Source organism: Cibotium barometz, chromosome 22 (assembly GCF_041138505.1).
Source record: "Cibotium barometz isolate CiBa-2024 chromosome 22, ASM4113850v1, whole genome shotgun sequence".
Lineage (NCBI taxonomy): Eukaryota > Viridiplantae > Streptophyta > Polypodiopsida > Cyatheales > Cibotiaceae > Cibotium > Cibotium barometz.
In genome coordinates this window covers 22,575,067-22,593,988 of record NC_141067.1, presented here as the reverse complement: position 1 = coordinate 22,593,988, position 18,922 = coordinate 22,575,067, and the positions used below count along the sequence as shown (strand labels likewise).

The 18,922-nt window shown below is 37.4% G+C and overlaps 1 pseudogene; it reads left to right on the top strand.

Moving 5' to 3' along the window:
* Positions 1-16,465: 16,465 nt before the first annotated feature.
* LOC147626416 (germin-like protein 8-2 pseudogene) lies at positions 16,466-17,152 on the top strand (annotated as a pseudogene).
* The last annotated feature ends 1,770 nt before the right edge of the window (positions 17,153-18,922 follow it).

Below are 18,922 nucleotides of genomic sequence, written 5' to 3'. Positions count from 1 at the left end.
ATAAAGCTTTAGGCTTGAGCATAAATCCTAAAAGCTTTTATGCATTGATTTAATGCATAATGGTTTTTATGCATTAGGCTTGATACATTATGCAATATCAAGCTTATGAATAAGCTCTATGTATAAGTGAATAAGAGCTTGGACCTTTATAATTCATAAGATCTCTATGCCATATATAGAGCTTATGATCAAATGAGTTGTATGTATGAGTGAACAAGAGTTTGGATCTTTATACTAAGAAATCTATGTATGTAGATCTTTAGTATAAATAATTCTATTCTCTCATGTATAAGTGCTAAGAGCTCTTATGCTCTATGCACAAAAGCATAAGATCTTGGAGCTTATGCATATTTCTCTTATTTATATAGCTCTTTTAAGAATGACTCTAATTAAAAATAAATTCCTTTATGCATCTTTCTATGCATAAAATCAAAATTAATGAGAATGAAACTTTTGAAATAAAAATAAATTCCTTTATTCATCTTTCTATGCATAAAACCAAAATTAATGAGAATAAAACTTTTGACATAAAAATAAATTCTTTTATGCATATTTCTATGTATAAAATCAAAATTAATGAGAATGACACTTTTGAATTAAAAATAAATTCCTTTATGCATCGTTCTATGCATAAAATCAAAATTGATGAGAATGACACTTTTGAAATAAATCTTTTAGAATGCACAAATGGAAGGAATTACTCTTTTAGAATATTCTAATGATATATGATAAACTTCAGTTCCACAAAATTTAAGAAGATTTTACCATAACCTCCTTTGTATAGCTGACCATTTCTCAATTTTAACATTCAATTTATGACTTGAATTAATCCAATTTGAATTCTAATATCTCTAATCTACTCCATTTTCTAAAAATCAGAGATTAAACAATGAAAAGAGTTTAATCAATCATTTAATTAAACTTTCCAAGATTAAGAAGGGCTGAATTGTAAAGAAGAGAAGGGGGTGGCCTTTCCATCAAGGCATAGCATCAGATTTTAATTCAAACATTTTCAAAGCATAAAATTTAAGAAAACCATAGATTTAAAATTCACAATAAGTAAGAATTAAGCTTACATGGAGTTTGTAAGCTTTCCTTTGGCTTGAGGGATTGAGGGTTCTACTCTTGTTTGCAGCAAGAGTGGCCACTAGTTCTTTTGGAGAGGATTTAGTAAAAAATAATTGAATTATCGAGTGAATTCAATGTATTTAACTCTGGGGAGGAGTAGAGTAGCAGTGCATAAACATTATTAACCTTTTACAAAGGGGGAGGCTTCGATTTATAGGAAAAAGGGAGCCTCTAACCAAGCAAACTGATTCTAGAATTTTCCAGATCAGTTTGGTCACTTTTTGACCATTTTTAGGGCTTAGTCAAGTCTTCATCTTATGTGAGCATTTACTCAGTTTTGGGGGATTTTATTTTATTCTTCAATTTATCTCCTCCCTACATTTGGATTAATCCTATTGGTCCATAGGAACCTTAATTCAAAATGTTCAGAAAATCTGGACCCTAAGGTCCTTTTTACCTATTTTCGATTTATTCCAATTGGAAACTGGAAATTTCTTTTTGAATTTATGTTTCAAGGGAAATCATTTTAATAGGAAGGGATATTTTGCCATCCAAAGATATCTAAAAACCGAATTATCTCTCTCTCAAATATTTTCTCTCTCTAGGCCAAAACAGATAGAAACAAGATCTGTTATTATTCTGAAAAGGGGATTGATTACAAGGGGAGAAACTGGACATTTTGAGGGGCTGGGGGAGGAATCTTACAGTTTTTGGAAATTTCCCTTTTAAAGAACACATGACATATGTATATGTGTGAATGGATGAAACTTGATCCTTCACTCTCTTATGCTCCTTCTTTGTCACGATCCAAGGACCTTTTGGTTTTCTTGAATGGATGCAATTTGATCCTTTCCTCTCTCATGCTCCTTCTTTGTCAAGATCCAAGGTGTCATAGAGGTGACGCCACCTTTTTCATTTTCTTGAATGCTTGGCCAACTGGTTAGGAGATGATCAATAAATCTCAATCCTCCCAAACAAGAAGAGAATCTCTCTTGCCAAATGAGTGATCCTAAATGTTTGATGCCACACTTTTTAGGATGTGTATTTGATCTAGAAAATGAATGAATTTTATATTTGCCAAATCTGAACGTCAAAAGGAGATTAAATACGGGGGTGGCGTTTAGGTTGATCCTCTCCACACCACTTACCAATCACCTAATATTAGACTATGTGGGGGAACTCCATTTTTAGATGGAACAAACTTCTCATGATCATATGGAGAAAATCAGTAAATTTTAAGAGATTAGAAAGTACATAGATTAATTGAAGAGATTAGGAAATAAACATACAAAAGAAGTAAACAACAAAACATAAGCACACATTGAAAGATGCTTGTAACGCTAAGCTTGCTCCAATCGTACATGGTTGGCAAGTTCAGTAGCTCCAAGGTCACACGAAGGGTTAACTTTATGTGGCATTGATGGAAACATTTATTGATTGTGCATAGGATACCAACTCATGACCTCATTCACATCAATTCTCTCCTAGAGACATCTCAATGCTTTACACAATCATCTTCTTGTTATAGAGTAATGATGCACTAAATCCCTCATACTACAATCTGTCTCCTCCTAATACTCATCCTAAATAAACGAAAAAACATATAAACACTTCAATTAAATGCGTGCAAGGGAGAGAAATTAACATATATACTCACCAAAGAATTCTTCTCGCATGTCCATTACTATAAACACACATGCCCATTACTATAAACACACAATTTATCCCTTTCATCTCACATAGAGATGGAATCTTGTGACAAAACCACTCATGATGACTCCTCATGGGAAAAACATCATCCTTGACATATGATGAAGGTGAAGTATCATTTCTCATGGATACCTACAAAACTATAAGAAATTAGACATGGCTCTCCCAAAAATAGAGGATCATTCAGGCTTGGATATTTATACCTTCTCTAATCTTAATATGTGTCTATGGGCATGAGTATACATGTGGCTATAATGCACAGATGTATAACCACATACTGAAATAAAAAATTTAGGATTCTCACATGCCACATGTGACCTATGCTTTTGTCTTGCCAATCTTAGAACTTTTCCTCCCTTCGCAAAATTTGCAATGAAAAGACATATATCAGTTGCTTCCACTCCCCTACCTCAAGCAAGAACTCTTCCCTTTAAGTGCTTTCATCTCCTCTACCTCGAGTAACAATCTCATTCTCTCTCTTCCCTTTGTGTTCTTCCCTACCTCAAGCAAGAAAATCATGAACTCATCCTCAAGGTAAGGTTTTCTCCTCTCTGTTCCTCTCCTTTCTTTATTTTCATTCATTTATATGCATATGTAAGATTGGAACGAGATTATTATACTTACCTCTGTCTTTTTTATTCTTATATTATTCTTCCTATTCTCACTTCTCTATCTCTAAAACTTGACATTATAACTATTTGTTTTAAATCTCCTCTTTTACTAGGTAAACTTATTAAATGTTTTTTAAATTAACTTTATTATGTTTGATTTTTTGGAGGTTCAGGTTTTAGGGTCTCTTATAGTTAGCTTCATTCCAACAACCAATCAAGAGGTAAGCCTTTCATATTATTATCTTCTTTAGTCTCTTTGATTCCTTGCTTTTGGTTGAAGCCTTAAGCATAAAGCTTTAGGCTTGAGCATAAATCCTAAAAGCTTTTATGCATAGATTTAATGCATAATGGTTTTTATGCATTAGGCTTGATACATTATGCAATATCAAGCTTATGAATAAGCTCTATGTATAAGTGAATAAGAGCTTGGACCTTTATAATTCATAAGATCTCTATGCCATATATAGAGCTTATGATCAAATGAGCTGTATGTATGAGTGAACAAGAGTTTGGATCTTTATACTAAGAAATCTATGTATGTAGATCTTTAGTATAAATAATTCTATTCTCTCATGTATAAGTGCTAAGAGCTCTTATGCTCTATGCATAAAAGCATAAGATCTTGGAGCTTATGCATATTTCTCTTATTTATATAGCTCTTTTAAGAATGACTCTAATTAAAAATAAATTCCTTTATGCATCTTTCTATGCATAAAATCAAAATTAATGAGAATGAAACTTTTGAAATAAAAATAAATTCCTTTATTCATCTTTCTATGCATAAAACCAAAATTAATGAGAATAAAACTTTTGACATAAAAATAAATTCTTTTATGCATATTTCTATGTATAAAATCAAAATTAATGAGAATGACACTTTTGAATTAAAAATAAATTCCTTTATGCATCTTTCTATGCATAAAATCAAAATTGATGAGAATGACACTTTTGAAATAAATCTTTTAGAATGCACAAATGGAAGGAATTACTCTTTTAGAATATTCTAATGATATATGATAAACTTCAGTTCCACAAAATTTAAGAAGATTTTACCATAACCTCCTTTGTATAGCTGACCATTTCTCAATTTTAACATTCAATTTATGACTTGAATTAATCCAATTTGAATTCTAATATCTCTAATCTACTCCATTTTCTAAAAATCAGAGATTAAACAATGAAAAGAGTTTAATCAATCATTTAATTAAACTTTCCAAGATTAAGAAGGGCTGAATTGTAAAGAAGAGAAGGGGGTGGCCTTTCCATCAAGGCATAGCATCAGATTTTAATTCAAACATTTTCAAAGCATAAAATTTAAGAAAACCATAGATTTAAAATTCACAATAAGTAAGAATTAAGCTTACATGGAGTTTGTAAGCTTTCCTTTGGCTTGAGGGATTGAGGGTTCTACTCTTGTTTGCAGCAAGAGTGGCCACTAGTTCTTTTGGAGAGGATTTAGTAAAAAATAATTGAATTATCGAGTGAATTCAATGTATTTAACTCTGGGGAGGAGTAGAGTAGCAGCGCATAAACATTATTAACCTTTTACAAAGGGGGAGGCTTCGATTTATAGGAAAAAGGGAGCCTCTAACCAAGCAAACTGATTCTAGAATTTTCCAGATCAGTTTGGTCACTTTTTGACCATTTTTAGGTCAATTTAGCTTACTTTTTGGATCTAGTTGAAACAGGAGAGAGGAGAGATAAAAATATCTCATTATTTGTGAGTTTAAAACTCATCCACACATGTGAAATAGGTGCCTCCTTCATGAGGGGAATTCCCCACACTGAGGTGTCAAAAATGCATCATTTCCTCTAAATATCTCTTCTTTTTTAACTAATAAACCTTGTCCTTAGTCAAGTCTTCATCTTATGTGAGCATTTACTCAGTTTTGGGAGATTTTATTTTATTCTTCAATTTATCTCCTCCCTACATTTGGATTAATCCTATTGGTCCATAGGAACCTTAATTCAAAATGTTCAGAAAATCTGGACCCTAAGGTCCTTTTTACCTATTTTCGATTTATTCCAATTGCAAACTGGAAATTTCTTTTTGAATTTATGTTTCAAGGGAAATCATTTTAATAGGAAGGGATATTTTGCCATCCAAAGATATCCAAAAATTGAATTATCTCTCTCTAAAATATTTTCTCTCTCTAGGCCAAAACAGATAGAAACAAGATCTGTTATTATTCTGAAAAGGGGATTGATTACAAGGAGAGAAACTGGACATTTTGAGGGGCTGGGGGAGGAATCTTACAGTTTTTGGAAATTTCCCTTTTAAAGAACACATGACATATGTATATGTGTGAATGGATGAAACTTGATCCTTCACTCTCTTATGCTCCTTCTTTGTCACGATCCAAGGTGCCATAGGTGAGGACACCTTTTGGTTTTCTTGAATGGATGCAATTTGATCCTTTCCTCTCTCATGCTCCTTCTTTGTCAAGATCCAAGGTGTCATAGAGGTGACGCCACCTTTTTCATTTTCTTGAATGCTTGGCCAACTGGTTAGGAGATGATCAATAAATCTCAATCCTCCCAAACAAGAAGAGAATCTCTCTTGCCAAATGAGTGATCCTAAATGTTTGATGCCACACTTTTTAGGATGTGTATTTGATCTAGAAAATGAATGAATTTTATATTTGCCAAATCTGAACGTCAAAAGGAGATTAAATACAGGGGTGGCGTTTAGGTTGATCCTCTCCACACCACTTACCAATCACCTAATATTAGACTATGTGGGGGAACTCCATTTTTAGATGGAACAAACTTCTCATGATCATATGGAGAAAATCAGTAAATGATTCCCATACAGGACGTTCTTGAGATGATCTAGCCATGATGTAACAAGTGATGGTCCACAAATTGGACAAGAACTATGGCCAAAGTTGTGTCCTAATTGTTTTCAAGAGACAAATATGTGGTGTTTAGAGTATACAATTTATATTTGATACATCATACATCAAAGGCAAAAACTAATTTGCTTGCAAGAGACAAATATGTTGTGTTTAGAGTATATAATTTATATTTGACACATCATACACTAATGTAAAACTCTAAGTAAATTATTAAGGTTAGAATGCATACTAAAGCACTCTCCATATCCTAGAAAGTCATGCATTATCCACATTTAAATTTTGTTCATCTCTCCACTACATTGTGAAAGCGACCAGGACACATCATGCACTTGGATGCCACACCATAATATCTCAAGCTTCTTAATTAACAGATTAAGATACACATCCATGTTATTGACTTTGTGCTTTTTGGGCATGAGAAGATCTAGCATCACATGACCCTTCTATATGGAATTCCATGAAGGGATATTGTAGTTTACTACTACCACTAGCCATGTGGTCCATACTATTGATTTGAGACAAAATGGATTGAATCCATCCATCCCCAATCTAAGCCATAAGTGACGTGTCTCCTCCTTGAATTGCAACCACTTGTCTTCTAAGTGTTGCCATGCTGGTGAATCCATGAGGATCCTCATCATTCGGTGGAGTAATTGTGTACACGTCATGTCATGATCTCATTATAGACTAGATTTAGAATATCTGTTGAATTTAGGGGATTATTCAGGCTTGGATATTTATACCTTCTCTAATCTAGGATTCTCACATGCCACATGTGACCTATGCTTTTGTCTTGCCAATCTTAGAACTTTTCCTCCCTTCGTAAAATTTGCAATGAAAAGACATATATCAGTTGCTTCCACTCCCCTACCTCAAGTAAGAACTCTTCCCTTTAAGTGCTTTCATCTCCTCTACCTCGAGTAACAATCTCATTCTCTCTCTTCCCTTTGTGTTCTTCCCCACCTCAAGCAAGAAAATCATGAACTCATCCTCAAGGTAAGGTTTTCTCCTCTCTGTTCCTCTCCTTTCTTTATTTTCATTCATTTATATGCATATGTAAGATTGGAAGGAGATTATTATACTTACCTCTATATTTTTTATTCTTATATTATTCTTTGTATTCTCACTTCTCTATCTCTAAAACTTGAGATTATAACTATTTGTTTTAAATCTCCTCTTTTACTAGGTAAACTTATTAAATGTTTTTTAAATTAACTTTATTATGTTTGATTTTTTGGAGGTTTAGGTCTTAGGGTTTCTTATAGTTAGCTTCATTCCAACGACCAATCAAAAGGTAAGCCTTTCATCTTATTATCTTCTTTAGTATCTTTGATTCTTTGCTTTTGGTTAAATCCTTATGCATAAAGCTTTAGGCTTGAGCATAAATCCTTAAAGCTTTTATGCATTGGTTTAATGCATAATGGTTTTTATGCATTAGGCTTGATACATTATGCAATATAAAGCTTATGAATAAGCTCTATGTATAAGTGAATAAGAGCTTGGACCTTTATTATTTATAAGATCTCTATGCCATATATAGAGCTTATGATCAAATGAGTTGTATGTATAAGTGAATAAGAGTTTAGATCTTTATACTAAGAAATCTATGTATGCAGATCTTTAGTATATATAATTCTATTCTCTCATGTATAAGAGCTAAGAGCTCTTAATGCTCTATGCATAAAAGCATAAGATCTTGGAGCTTATGCATATTTCTCTTATTTATATAGCGCTTATGCTCTTATGCATAAAAACATAAGTGTATTATACCAAACTTATGATCAAATGAGCTATATGTATAAGTGAATAAGAGCTTGGAGCTTCATACTAAGAGATCTATGTATGGAGATCTTTAGTATATATATTTCTATTCTCTCATGTATAGGAGCTAAGAGCTCTTATTCTTCTTTGTGCATAAAATCATAAGATCTTGGAGCTTATGCGTATTTCTCTTATGTATAGAGCAGGCTCTTATGCATAAAAACATAAGAGCATTATATAGAAACCAATATGTACAGATCTCCTATTAGAGCTCGATGTGTAGAGCTCTTATACATACTTAATAAAAATATTATACATAAGAGCATATGAGCTTTATGTAGAGAGTACTTGAGCATATGAGCTCTAAGTATAGAGAGTACTTGAGCATATGAGCTCTTAGTATTGAGATCTTATGCAAAAATCTGTTATCTATATATCTATTAGTATAGAGCTCTATATCTCTTTGCATAGAGATCTTATGGTCTATGCATATAGCTCTTACATCTCTCATGCTCGCTATGCTTTTACTTGTGCCTTGATTACTTGACTAGGGCTCATTTGGCTAGTGCTCATGCATGCTATGCTTTTTCTTGTGCCTTGATTAACCTAGGGAGGGCTCGCCTTGTGACCAAGCTGCTTTACTTTCCCGTGCGCCTAGCCTTACTACACATCATTGCCTCCTACGGTCCTCTCACTACAACAAACCCCCTGCCTTAGCAAGATGGGCCCAAAATGACAGGTTTTTGCAAACACGTCATTTAAATGATGACAAATCTTGCATAAACGATGCATTCTGAAGGTGAGAATGTTGTGTCGCGCTAACCCCGTCGCACTCATGGTTGCATAAGCAACACCTTACTACGCATCAGATAAAGGATGCCTGAAGCAACACTTGTAAACAACAAAGCATCGCTTAAGTGACATTATAATAGATGCATTGCTTACACAATGCCTTGGAAAGTTAAAAAAAAAACCCAAAATAGATGGCTCCTGTGAATTCGGAGGAGCCATTTGCTTGAAGTTCCATCAACGCACGATCGCCATCCCTGTCGCCATCTCGTTGCTTCTCTACCAGTCCCCGCCCTTAGCTCAGGCCGTCCTACCAGGTCAGTGGGTGTGTGTGTGTGTGTGTGTGTGTGTGTGTGTGTGTGTGTGAGAGAGAGAGAGAGAGAGAGAGAGAGAGAGAGGTCATGTGAGAGAGGGATGTGTGTGTGTGTGTGTGTGTGTGTAAGGGAGAGAGAGGTGTGTGTGTGTGTGTGAGTGAGTGAGAGATAAATGTGTGTGTGCATGCGCGCGCGCACGTGTGTGTGTGTGTGTGTGTGAGAGAGAGAGAGAGAGAGAGAGAGAGAGAGAGAGAGAGAGAGAGAGGTGATGTGAGAGAGGCATGTGTGTGTGCATGTAAGAGAGAGAGAGAGAGAGAGAGAGAGAGAGAGGTGTGATGTGTGTGTGTGAGTGAGAGCGATGTGTGGGTGCATGTGTGAATGAGAGAGAGAGAGAGAGAGAGAGAGAGAGAGGTGAATGAGTGAGAGAAAGGGAGAAAGTGTAAGAGAAAGGTGTGATCAGCAAGTTGGACATCGGGAAGGTGGCGTCCCCTACATGTAGGCAGTTAGAGTCACCCCAAGAATTCTCTAGCTTGTTACCAAAATGCTCTAGATGCGCTTTAAGGCTCATCCATGTAAGAGAGATAGAGAGAGAGAGATTAAAGTAAGCAAATGTGTTTATGCATGAGAGAGTGAGAGAGGTTAGAGAGAGAGTGAGAGAGGTTAGAGAGAGAGTGAGAGAAATAGAGAAGAGAGTGAGAGAAAGAGAGAAGAGGGAGTGAGAAGAGAGATTGAGAGGCAGAAGGGAGATATGGAGATATAGATAGAGAGTGTGTGTTTAAGAATGAGGAAGGGAAAAAATGAGGGTTGAGAGAGAGAGAGAAAGAGATTTCAAATACATTAAACCATCTCAAGAGTTTTAGAATGAGGATTACTATAAATCCTCATCTTGAAGAAATTATGATGGTACCACAAGTCATTTACCATTGAGGCGAATGACATATTCTAGCACTTATATAAGTAAATAGTTGAGTTTTGAGATAATAAAGTGTAGACATGAATGTATGATATATCTTTAAATTAATGATAAATTGATGACCTTGTGGTGGAGGATGCTCATTTGGCCGTCGCATGTACGAAAGGTGGTCTAACAAAGCATTTTTTAAATGCCAAACTTCCTACATGTATGTGCATCTAATTATGTACGTGTATATTCATATTAGATGTACCTAAAAAAGTGTTTCTTGATGTGAGACTCATCTCAATTCTAACATAAAGTCATCCCACATATAGTATTGAAAGATGCCTCTCTCGATCTTAAAAGAGGGTCATCCCACGGACACACACACGCACAAACACACACACATGCATGCACACAAATTCGCTTTTATCAGCTTACTCCCTCAATTTATTTATCTTACTTAAACACAAACACACATACATTTATATTTAGATATTCTCTCTCTCTCTCTCTCTCTCTCTCTCTCACACACACACACACACACACACACACACACATACACACACACATGCGGGTCCGACACACACACACACACACACACACACACACACACACGCACACACATATTAAAGGCAATGTGTGATCCTAGAACCCATACCCTAAACCCTAACTCCTAGACCCTAGACTCAAAACCCAAAACCCAAAACCTCAAATCCTTAAGCTCTAAACCATAAACCTTAAGCTCTAATCTCTTAAATACTATTTAAGGATTGGGAGAAATTCATAATGAGTTGAGATCATTTTTCTAAAATGTAGGAACCTACTTTATGAATTTGTAACTTGTTTGGATTATAGTACTAGATATACCTCTACTTACGGTGATTTATCAAATATATTAAAGATTATTTTTATCACTTTAATAATTTTCTAAGGTCTACCACACACAGTCATGAAGACATGCCTTAGAAGAGAAATGCTAAAAATGGTTATTGGTGTAGGGTCTTCATTTGGATGATTTTCTCAATATTTGATAAAAGCCCCAAATTCCTGATGCGGTAGCAATTGTAATTAGGCCAACTTTACCCTACTTTTTGAAAAGCCCCAATTTAATTTCTTGTGGCATCGGGAGCTTTAATTTGTTGACCTTTTTCCATATTTGAGAAAAGCCTCAAATTTCTATTGAAGCAATGCCTCTAATTTTTGGATTATGCTGTCACCCCTTAAGAGCATATGCAAGAGGAATCAATTAAAGAATCAAATGAAGGGGGTGGATATATATGAGAATAGCAACTCACTAATCAATGATTTGGAACCGACAAACTTCAAAACACTCAAGGTACTTAGGGTTTATCACTCGATTAGTAAATGGTTTGCATTCAAACTTAAGATGTGGTTAGTTTGTACAATTAGTTAGAATGCCCTAAAATTAATTGATCAATTTTACATGTCACCCCTGATATCTATGTTTTTGCATTGGTTTGTGATGCATTTTCTCCCATCTTTTCTTTAAGTTGGGATAAGCCCCTTGAGGTGATCAGGTAGTTGTGTGTTATCTTCAAAACACACTAAAAATCTCAAAGAGTGATGCTCTGTAGAGGGAGAACAGAGAAAAACATTGATAGAGTGTGCTTAGGCAAAGAGGAAAAGAAGGCTTTTACTAATGAAAGTTGATTAATGGGAGTAGTATGGATCAAGGCTCTCATATTGTATTAGTGTCAACATGTTTAGAGCTCATGTTATTACGGTCAGTGCAAGATGTTCATGACGCGAGTGTAGGAGTAGAACTTGTGTAATAAATATATAGAAACATACATGATAGAGGATATAGAGACAAACCATAATTTGAAAATATAAATAGAAATAGACTACATTTTAGGACATGGGTTTCTCCATATCTTATACAATACAATTAGTTTTTGATCTAATGCATCACAGTTAGGCTTGAATTTTTGCTAGAAGTGTGAATGAAATGCATCAAGCTTTGGCATGGATTATGCTTCAATAGTATGTATACCAAATTTTAATGCAGTTGCAAATCCTATAAATTATAGTACAAGGGGAGATCCTCCCCAAAACACTATTGGTATCATGGGACCAGAGCTCACGCTATGATGGGTTGGAAAATGTCTATGATGTGAGGAGGATGTGAGTGTAGGAGAAGAAGTTGTGCAAAAAGTGATGGAGATCAGGCCATGTACATGGTGCTCGTTTGTGTGTGTGTGTGAGAGAGAGAGATAGAGATTAAAAGATAGAGAGAGATGTGATAGCCAACAATTGATAGAGACTCCACATCACAATAATGTTTGTATTATGATAATAAATCCACCATGTGTAATTATTCATATAGGCACCAAATCCCTATCTTGATCACACACCACTAGACATTTAATAGCCTCCAAAATATCCAACAAATGCCCTTCGGAGTGGAGTGTCCACTAATAGTGAGACTTGACCTTCGGTATGATGATTTGGGCTCTTAGATTGCAATCATAATGATGCCAACATGTTAAACTCTCATGTCACACACCTGATACAAGAGCTTGACCATACATAATGACTATATTATTCTATCCATAAACATCTCCCCTACCTCTAGGTAGAGAAAGTAGGGAAAAGGAGCCAAGCCTTTTATAGAAGGCTTAGAAAAACGATATCCAAAATATTGAGATTTTGGGGGACTTCTCGAGTAAAGAACTCACGACTATAAAATACTCAGTTTTTGGTGGCCATCATTGTTGAGATATCGAGCTCAACTAGTGCTAACGGACATTGGTGACTCGCCTTGATGATAGCTTCTGCACTTATGTCACTGGCACAATTGGTGCGATTATTTGTTGATATGCCACCATTGGATGACAGGCTATGTGACAGCCCCTTTGAAGTACTATAGCTATGTCATAGTTATACCGCCAGCTCATATATTTGGGTTCACAATATAGACTGACCACTTTGTGTATGTGGTTGCAGGACAATACTTTCCCTTTATGTACATACTCTTACCTTTTAGTTATATGGTTGTAGAGAAGAGAAGAAGAAAGAAGAAAATTCAGCCATCCATCTCTCTTGTGTCTTGCAGTCTCTTGTATGTGTGTGTTTTTGCTTTGCACCAAGGAACTCAAGCTCTCTCTCTCCCCCACATTCTCTTTAATCTTGGGCATAGAATCCATAACTCCTGCATAACTAGAAGATGATTTTGGAAGTCTAAAAAACTCTCCCCATGTTGATGCATTATTGATGATGACCTTCTTTTGACATCATTTCCCGGTGATAGGGCTATCATTTTAGGCTTAGGGACCAAGGGAGAGCACCCATATATGTTAATGCTTGATTTGGAAGCTATAATGAAGGATTTTGTTGATGATGTGGCATGGTAAATTTAATCTTGAAGGCTTTCTTGTGGAAAAACGCCAAATTTTTTAATTGGTGTACGGTCTTCATTTGGATGATTTTTTCAATGTTGGATAAAAGCCCCAAATTCTTGATGCGGTAGCAGTTGTGATTAGGCCAACTTTGCCAGGTACTTTTGGGAGAGCCCCAATTTCTTGTGGCTTCGGGAGCTTCAATTTGTTGACCTTTTTCCATATTAGGGAAAAGCCTCAAATTGTTATCGAAGCAATGCCTCTAATTTTCCGATTAAGCAATGTCACCCCTTAAAAGCATATGCAAGAGGAAGCAATTAAAGAATCAAATGAAGGGGGTAGATATATATGAGGATAGCAACTCACCAATCAATGATTTGGAATCGAAGAACTTCTCAAAAGTCAAGGTGATTAAGGTTTATCACTTGATTAGTAGATGGTTTGCATTCAAACTTGATACGTGCTTAGCTTGTACCACTAGTTTTAGAAGGCCCTAAAATTAATTGATCAATTTTACATGTCACCCCTAATAACTGTGTTTTTGCACCAGTTTGTGATGCATTTTCCCCTGCCTCTGCTTTGAGTTGGGATAAGCCCCTTGAGGTGATGAGGTAGCTATGTGTTATCTTCAAAATACACTAAAAATCTCAAAGAGTGATGCTTTGTAGAGGGAGAACAAAGCAAAACATTGATAGAGTATACTTAGGCAAAGAGGAAAAGAAGGATTTTTACTAATGAAAATTAATTAATGGGAGTATTATGGATCAAGGCTTTGATATCATATTAGTGTCCACATGATTAAAGCTATATTATGGTGGGTGGAGAATGTTCATGATGCGAGTGTAGGAGCAAAACTTGTGGAAAGAGAGACGGAGATGGAGGTTCAAGCCATGGAGATGGTGCTGAGAGAGAGAGAGAGAGAGAGAGAGAGAGATGGTGCTGAGAGAGAGAGAGAGAGAGAGAGAGAGAGAGAGAGAAGGATGTGATAGCCAAATATACAGAAAGCTTACATAGCATAACAATCATTGTATAATTTCAATTGTGTTTTGATAATACTTCCACCATGTACAATGCTTTATATATGCACCATGGCCCCATGTTATGCTCTCTTATGAGATGAAGAGGTTGTTCGCATACTAGTGGACACTTACAAAACTCAATAGAACTTGTCCTTCCAAGAGAGAATTTAATTCCTTGGGAAGCAGAGTATAAGAAAATCTAATCTCATCTTAAATACTTATGTACATAGTTTAGGAAGTTAGTTGTCCTACCACGTCTTTGTCTCCCCCTTTCTCTCTCACACATGCTCGTCTCTCTCTCTCTCCCTCTCCCTCTATATATATATATATATATATCTACCTCTAACGGCAAATTATAGTATAGCAGCAGATTTTCGCTCTACTAACAGTGCTGCTCAGTAGTAGCAGCGAAATTTCGCTGCTAGAAGCGTTGCTAAGCAGTGAGATTTTGTTTGCTGAAGCAGCTAGCGTAATCCCTGACATCCTCACAAAAAAAGCGCTGCTAGAAAACGTTGTTGTTCCCTCGACGTGTTGTAGTGAAGCTTAAGACGTGGTTTGTTTGTACCACTAGTTAGAAGGCCCTAAAATTAATTGATCAATTTTCCATGTCACCCCTAATATATATGTTTTTTTTATTGGTTTGAGATATATTTTTCCCCGCCTTTTCTTTAAGTTGAGATAAGCCCCTTTAGGTGATGAGGTAGCTATGTGTTATCTTCAAAACACACTAAAAATCTCAAAAAGTGATGCTCCGTAGAGGGAGAACAAAGCAAAACATTGATAGAGTGTGCTTAGGTAAAGATGAGAAGAAGGATTTTTACTAATGAAAGTTGATTAATGGGAGTATTATGGATCAGGGCTTTGATATTGTATTAGTATCCACATGATAAGAGCTCATGTTATGGTGGGTGGAAGATGTTCATAATGCAAGTGTAGGACCAGAACTTGTGCAAAGAGAGATGGAGATGGAGGTTCAAGCCATGGAAATGGTGCTGAGAGAGAGAGAGAGAGAGAGAGAGAGAGAGAGAGAGAGAGAGAGAGAGAGAAGGATGTGATAGCCAACAATAGAGAAAGCTTACATAGCACAACAATAATTGTATAATTTGAATTGTATTATGATAATACTTCCACCATGTACAATGAGGATGTGATAGCCAACAATCGAGAAAGCTTACATAGCACAACAATAATTGTATAATTTAAATTGTATTATGATAATACTTCCACCATGTACAATGAGGATGTGATAACCAACAATAGAGAAAGCTTACATAGCACAGCAATAATTGTATTATCATAATACTTCCACCATGTACAATGGCTTATATAGGCACCACGGCCCCATGTTATGTCCTCTTATGAAGAGGTTGTTCACACAGTAGTGGACACTTACAAAACTCCGAAATATCCAAAGAAAAATATGCCTTCTTTCTCTACATGTGTGAGGGCTTGCACAAATAAAAACAGAAAGGAAGTGTGGTATGTATCAACTATTATCACATCTGCTCTCTCTCTCTCTCTCTCTCTCTCTCTCTACACAAACCCAATAAAAAAAGATTCATCCTAGAAAAGAAAAGCAAGCTAGAATCCATACCCTTGTGGTCCCATCTCTACAGCATTAGCTTAGCAGCAGTGAGCCAAAACTTTGAAGGTTTACTTGCCCTTCCAAGAGAGAACGTGAACTGCGTGGCACCTATGGCCGGCGTGACATAAACCAGCGATCATCAATGCGAAGGATACAACATAAACCACAAGGTTCTGGAATGCGGATGTCAACATCGGTTTGACATGGGCGGCAATTGGAGACTACGTCAATCAGCGGTGACGTCCTACCTCAATTCCGACAGCGGGGATCGAACGGGGACTGGGTCTGTCGAAGCGGCGACTCTTTCTTGGAGCGGATAGGACTGGTTCCTTCGAGAGCGAGCGAGCGGATAATTAGACTTGTTCTTTCCCGCTGCAGCATATAAATACCACGTCTGGCGCATGAGGATCTATTCTGATCATCTCCAATTATATCCCAGGGCGCTCACAGCTTTCCCTCCTCATCATCGCATTCCCTCCATCCGCAAACCAATATGGCAGCAGCAGCAGCCAGCAGCTTGCTTCTACTGGCACTAGTCATGCTCATGTCTCCGCTCATACAACAAGTGAGGGCCGCCGATGGAGACCCTCTGCAGGACTTCTGTGTGGCGGATAACACCAGCATGATCACCCTCAACGGGTTCACCTGCAAGCCAGCCAATGAGGTGCAGGACGCCGACTTCAAGTTCACGATGCTTGAGTATCCCGCCAAACCTATCAAAGGGCTGGGCGTGTCCGTCAACCTGGCCAGCGCAGCCAACTTCTTTGCTCTCAACACGCAGGGCCTGTCCATCGCCCGCATCGACTTCGACCCCAAGGGATTAAACCCGCCCCACGTTCATCCCCGCGCCACCGAGGTGCTCTTCCTGGCCAAGGGCACGCTCAAGGTGGGCTTCGTCACCGCCACGCCCAACAATACCCTCTTTCAGCAGACCCTCTCCCCCGGCGATCTCTTTGTCTTCCCTCGCGGCCTTGTGCATTTCCAGCTCAACCCCGACAAGGACCACTCCGCCCTCGCCATCTCCGCCCTCAATAGCCAGAACCCGGGCACCTCGCAGCTCGCCGCCGCTCTCTTCGACGCCTACCCACCCCTCCCGGAGGAGGTGCTAGAGACAGCATTCGGCATCGATAAGGATGAGGTGGAAAGCCTCATCGCCAGCGTCGGCAAAACCCTTTCTTAGACTGCCACAAGTGCACACACTCGTGAATATTTCTTTTGACACTGTTTTCTTGTCTTACATGATTGGCCCCAAAAAAAAAAACCACATGGCCTCACAAAATATGCCATCATCACGTTGTTTAGACTATAACGATTCCCCACCAACTTATACACATAGTCTCTTTGAATAACAACATTGTTTTCTTATGTGATTGCCAAAAGTATTAGATGGGCTTACAAAATATGAATCTGGCCAATTGTGTAACCAAGTTTTAAAACTTGTTTTTTACATTATTAGAATATAATTACACGCCGCCAATTTATACACACACTCTCATGAATGAACTACGCTTAGCATGAATCCCTTTTGATTAATGACATTGTTTTCTTACGTGATTGGCAAAAAAATACATGGGCTCACAAACTATGAATCTTGCCAATTGTGTTTAAAATTTGATTATCTTATCTAGCTTGCTAATTAAAAATATTATCTTGGTAAGATTACACTTATCCTCGACTGTTTGGTATCCATATGGGTGCAACAGCTCAAGTCTAGGATACAGCGTCGTGAAGCTCCCTGTTCTGCGTGCTTCACGTCTTCTCTTCTAACCTTGCCGTTCACTACCCTCCCCTTTGCATGTCTGCCCCTATGCTCTTCGTCCACCTCACACCTCTTTAATATTGCCTTTTCCTCCACCATCCTACTAGCCATACTCCTCTCCATCTTCCTTGTTGCCTCCCGTTCTCCGCTCCTTGCCCCTCCCATGCTTGGCTTGGATGCCTCTTCTGATTTTTTGTCTCGATAACGGATTACTCTTAAATAGCGTTCAAGTCGTCCTCTTTTTTTATTAGCATCATGCTACATAATCCCCTCTGACCGTGCGAAACATCCTCTTCACCAGAAATATTCAAGACTCTAAGACGATTTTCATTGGAAAAATAATCCAAGACGATTTTCATTGGAAAAATCCTTGATCACCGATCGTATATCTAGGCCCTTAATTGGGTAGTAGCGATCTTGCCCTCCATCTTCGCACTCCATTTTAAAGATGTTAGGCTACTTGGGAGGGGATTGTTCCAAGTATTCTTCCTAGATGTAAGGCTACTTGGGAGGGGATTCTTGCAAAACAAGTAGACTTTGATGCAACAACAAAGGTAGCCTAAACATTTTTCAAGGAAACTCCTTTTCGTTTGGGCCTAAGGAAGATTTTCTTCCTAGCCTACACGAGAAACTTTGACCCTATCACAGAAGACAAGAACCATTATGCTACACCAACTACTTTGACCCTGTCACAAAGAAGACCAGAACCATTACCTTTTACACTCACATTTATAGATCTCCCTCATGCTTATTGGCCATTTCCAAAGGCCGTTGGGGTAGCCTACACTAGTCCTACAGGTGTCCACCATTTCTACTTTTTCCACGTTTGCTACGCCTGATGCTATTCACAAGGTTACGGTGATGGCTCATGACAGTGATGTTGAGATTTTGGGAGACCCAAGCTCTCTATGGCAATGATGCTAATTCCACACTAATCACCTACTAATTACACATTATTAAAATGACCTAAGGTGGATGGTGTCTAATTATACACATGATGATGTGTGTGTGCGATAGACTCAAATCAATTAGGTTCCAAGATAGATTAGCTTGGACTCATAGAGAGACTTGAGATGTGCAAAGTGCATGAGATGATTCATTGCTTGAAAAATGACCCCTTTTATAGGGTGGAGGTACAAATCTCATGGGACTTCCCTTGCATATGGGATAAATGTCTACTTGCCATATGGC